Source organism: Lactuca serriola, chromosome 1, assembly GCF_051521515.1.
Source record: "Lactuca serriola cultivar US96UC23 chromosome 1, Lser_US96UC23_V15, whole genome shotgun sequence".
NCBI lineage: Eukaryota > Viridiplantae > Streptophyta > Magnoliopsida > Asterales > Asteraceae > Lactuca > Lactuca serriola.
The window spans coordinates 153338688-153343755 of NC_136408.1; the positions used below are offsets into that span (position 1 = coordinate 153338688).

The following is a 5068-nucleotide window of genomic DNA, read 5'->3' on the forward strand; positions in this document are numbered from 1 at the left end:
ACATACGCATACATATACATTTTTTCATACATACACATACATATGCAATTTTTTTCATACATATTCACATACATATACATTTTTTTCATGCATATTCACACATACATATTTGCATATAAATTTTATATATACATTCATATATTTCATCTAATTTCACATACCAAAATATACAATACCAAAATATATATATTTCATATTCTCACACGCAACCCACTCTCTCTTTTCCAACTTGGGCATTCAGTTCTTGGGTTTCAATGTGACAGTTGCCAAAGGAAAGGATTCAACTAATACGGATATGCTTAGAGGTGAGGGATCTGATCCGTTACAGGAGCGTTTCAAAGTTATGGAAATGTTTGATCTCTGAATCTAATTTCAACAAATCCCATCTCGAACACATTTATCGCCGGGATTGTGAAAATAACAAAATGGGAAGCAGGAGAATTGCTATGTCTGCTACGCGCTGTGGTGATTGGATGGATGACCATGATAAAATATTATCTTTCTGTCTGTCGCACGCGTCATCTACTCGGTTCTTCAAATGGTTTGCTATGCGTTTCTCCCTCTCGTATTTATTGATATTTAAGGATCAAGCACCTCAAGAGCTACAGATCAGATCTGCAAATTCTGTCAAGATAGCCATCATCTCCAAACGTTATTCTGTAAGAATGGAACAAGATATCAGATTTAGACACTATTGAAGCGTTACAAGATATAGCATAAATTGGAAAGTTGAGCATTAAAGATTTACTGGAATCAAAACAATTACATAAAAAAACATTTAATAAACTTACCTTTGAAAGGGTAAGGCAGAGCGGCCTCTCACAAACCCACAAAACCATTGAAATGCAATGAACACCTAACTGGTACCGATCTGATTCTACTAGACTGAGGAAAGATCAAGAAAAAGTGTGAGTGACAGACCAAAAACATAAACTTCGAAACACCAAAGAAAGGACATAACAGCTTGAAAACACATGACTCAGAATGGTATAAATTAACGTATCAGTTAACTTACATGTTTTTCGTTTTAAAATGTTGCCGATATTTGCTAGTTTTTGGATCTAGAAGCATGATAGAGTATTTGTTTTTAGAATCGACACAAAAAAGTGTTGCTGATTATCAAGCGAGAAAAAGACGCAGATCGATAACTTTATCAAAAGAATATTCAGATATCCTAACGCCAGTAGTTGAATAGTTTGAAGATATAGAAAAAATATATCGCTTACATTTGGATGTGTGAATGCTGGATCTAGATTCACAGGGTTGATTATGACAGCGGCTGTGAAATCGTATGAAAATAAAAATAATTAATGGTTTCATGAAAAGTTAAAATTATGATTGTGTTTAATGAAATCATAATAATCTTGTACACTAACAATTATATTTATTTAAAAATTAAATTTCCTAAAGAAAATGATCTTAATAATGTATATAAGGTAAAATTGTACATATATTTATCGTTTTGCATTCCCTCGAGTTAAGCTCTCTAAGTCTAAGAAAGCTAAACGAAAAATATTCAATTTTATGAATGGTCTGTCGAAAAGTTCATTTGGATGATTATTGGATTACTCACACTCGGTGTTTTGATATTTACACATTGTGCTATATTTATTGCGACTTTGCATTTTAAGTATAGTTGGATTCCTTTTTTGTTTCAACGCAATATGAGTTATAGAACATGTCAACGACAATTGAATGAATTTTGATAAGCATGCATGAAACGTAACACACGCACAATGCTTCCAATGGACGATTGATTCTCGAGGATCAAGTTTATTGGTACTAATTGCCAGAATGACATAGTATAGAAAATTTATCAAACTAAAAGAAAAGTATCTTGCTATTACTTAGCAACGTCTTGTATAATTTAACAACGTACATTGAAATATTGAGACATCCTTCCCCCCACCCGATTCAACCAAAGCTCTAACTAATTAGGCTAGAGTCAAACCTATTATATATTTCCTAAAATTAATTAATATTATATAAAATCGTAAATAATTAATAAAATAAACAAAAACATATTTTATAAAAAAATTAATAAAACAAAATGTATTTTTAGTGTATTGTAAAAAAAATATTCTTTACAAAACATTTACTTTTTTTTTTACGTATTTGTTTTACATAAAATATCTTTTAATGTATTTAAAAACAAATAAGTTTTTATATACTATGTTATTACTTTGCAATGATCCTAAAATATATTTTTACGTTTTTATATAAAAATACCTTTATATGGGTGAGGGACCAATCACCCGTATATAAAAAAAACGTATTTAGTTTGCTTTACGTAAAAAATATATTTTTATGTAATTGTATTTTTATGTAAAATACGCATTATTACGTAAACAAACGCATTTTTACGTAAACAAAAACGCATTTTTATGTTATGTTAACGTTTTTAGTTTGCTTTACGTAAAAAATATAAGTTGTTTTGATTTTATCCTAAGACATATTTTTACGTTATGTTATTACGTTCTTAATGCTTTTACGTAAAAAACATTTTATACGAAAATGTACTTTTTAAATATATATATATATATATATATATATATATATATATATATATATATATATATATATATATATATATATATAAAAGATTTTATATGTAAAAAATCTTTTTTTTTCTATGTGAAAGAAAAAAAAACGTATTTTAATTTGAAAATGTAAAAATATGTTTTAAGATCATAGCAATGTAATAACATAGTATACGAATCGTATTTTTTTAAATACATTAAAAAAATATTTTATGTAAAACAAATACGTAAAAAAACAAGTAAATCTTTTGTAAAAAATATTTTTTTACAAGTAATTAAGAAATGGTAATGGTAAACATGATTTATACTATTCTGGAATATGCTATTGTCTATGTCGTGCTATTGTCAATACTATAAACCACGTCATCACACATACACACACACACACACACATATATATATATATATATATATATATATATATATATATATATATAGAGAGAGAGAGAGAGAGAGAGAGTGTGTGTGTGTGTGTGAAGGTCTATTAAACAACTAATAGAGTACCAAGTGCATTAAAAAATTTGCACTACTTATAGCCTTTTCAGATTTATAGTTTCAATGTTTATAAATTAAAAAATAAAGGGGGTTGAGCATAAACTCACATAAAAAATGGAGAGTTTGAGATAGTATGTGGAGATATAGGAACATGAAGTTCAAGCTTTTGAGTCACCGGAGAGTGGTAGATGATTGTGTCATTGCACAACAAACACCGTCGATGGGCTTAAAAGCGGTTGATGACGCTGACAATGAGTAAATATTATGTAATTTTGTGTTTAGGGTTTATGTATTTACAATCTTTTTTGTCTTTTATTCCTCAAAGTCCGTTGTTAATTTTTTGTATTTAATGGGTTTATAAGAATATTTTTTTTCTTGTATTTAACAAGTTTGAAAAATCAAATATAAATTAAGGTATTTATAAATCAATTTTTTTTCCCTGGATAAGCATTTTCTAAGATACAAATAAATTTCTATATATTAATAATTTTTAACAGGTTTCCATATAAATTTTATTTTTTAAGTTATACAAAAATCCAAAAATAAGGGTTGCCCACGGACACCCTAGGCCTATGCCTATAGGTGGGATCGCAGTTATTTCTTCTTGTATACTTTATGTATTGTATACTTTATGTACTATGCATAAGAAATTAAAGGAATCTAATTACCTAAAATACCCCTGTTTTTAGAAGATGCTACTTAATTTTTAAAATTACCCATAGTTTTCATGTTTATGAGGTAGCGGAAAAAAATAAATCGCTTTTTTTGCATATAAAGTGCGGTATAGGTAATTGTGTTAAGTAGCATTGTATTAAAGTAAGATGAACAGAAAATGAACATTTTACCCCTAAATACCACTTACTGTGTTTCCCTCTTGTTGTTTACTAAGTAATATAGAACGTTAGCGGCGGAGTATATAGTATCGGTGAGGAGTCTAGGGTTTCTTGGCGTTACTCAAAGAGAAATATCATGTAAGAGACGTTTGACATAGTTGTCACGTTACCCATAGTTAATTTTGGTAAGTTCATTAAATCCAACATTAGTTTTCAAACTTAGACCAATTTTAGAAATATATTTTGATAAATATTCTATATTATGTTATTCGGGAAATTAATGATCGACCCTCAATGGATATTTACCAACAACTTGATCCTCGAGAATAAATCATCCATTGGAAGTTTGCGCATGTGTTATGTTTCTTGCATGCTTATCAAAATTCATTCAACTGTCGTTGACATGTTCTAAAACTCACATTGCGTTGAAACGAAAACAAAATCTACATATACTTTAAATGCAAAGTCGCGATAAATATATCCCAAAGTGCAAATATCAAAACAGCAGGTGTGAGTAATCCAATAATCATCCAAATAAACTTCCCGACGAAAATTTCACAAAATCATATCTTTTTCGTTGAGCTTTCTTAGACTTATAGATTTTAACTCGAGGGAATGTAAAACCATAAAATATATGTACAATTTTCCCTTATGTACATTATTAATGTTAGTTTCTTCACGTAATTTAATTTTAAAATAAATATAGTTGTCACAATATATGATTAATATGATTTCATTAAACACAATCTTAATTTTAACTTTTACTTAAACCATTAATTTTGTAGCCAAACATTAGAATAAGTTTGTGCTAATTACACCCTTTCATGTTTAAAGGCTAAACAATGAATATGATATACTCAATGTAGAATAAGAACAATGTCAAATGATACAAAATATTCTCACTTAAAAAAAATGTATCAACTGTTTTTGCAAAAAATATAAATAAAGATACTATATGCCCATTTCCAAATAAGGGACTACTATGGCAGTAACATCTGGCAACACCGGAAAAGTTCTAGCGATAGGACAAGAGGAGACAGCCACCGATCCCACCGCTGCCATAGGTATATTTCCCCTCGTTAAATTTTATGTCTGTGATTCTTTTCGATTCTAGCACCGAAAGAAATTCGCTAACCATCCATTTGAACATCTTTTTAAATCCTGTCGTTCGTTAGTAATCGAAAACGTATACCGTCGAGA

At 28.9% G+C, this 5068-nt stretch overlaps 1 long non-coding RNA gene across 1 annotated transcript; it reads right to left on the bottom strand.

Moving 5' to 3' along the window:
* Positions 1-311: 311 nt before the first annotated feature.
* Positions 312-1072, bottom strand: LOC145071464 (uncharacterized). Its single transcript, XR_013690493.1, has 3 exons — positions 1016-1072; positions 792-885; positions 312-657 (listed from the first exon to the last, which is right to left on the bottom strand). It is a non-coding gene; the product is annotated as an uncharacterized LOC145071464 (long non-coding RNA).
* Positions 1073-5068: the final 3996 nt, after the last annotated feature.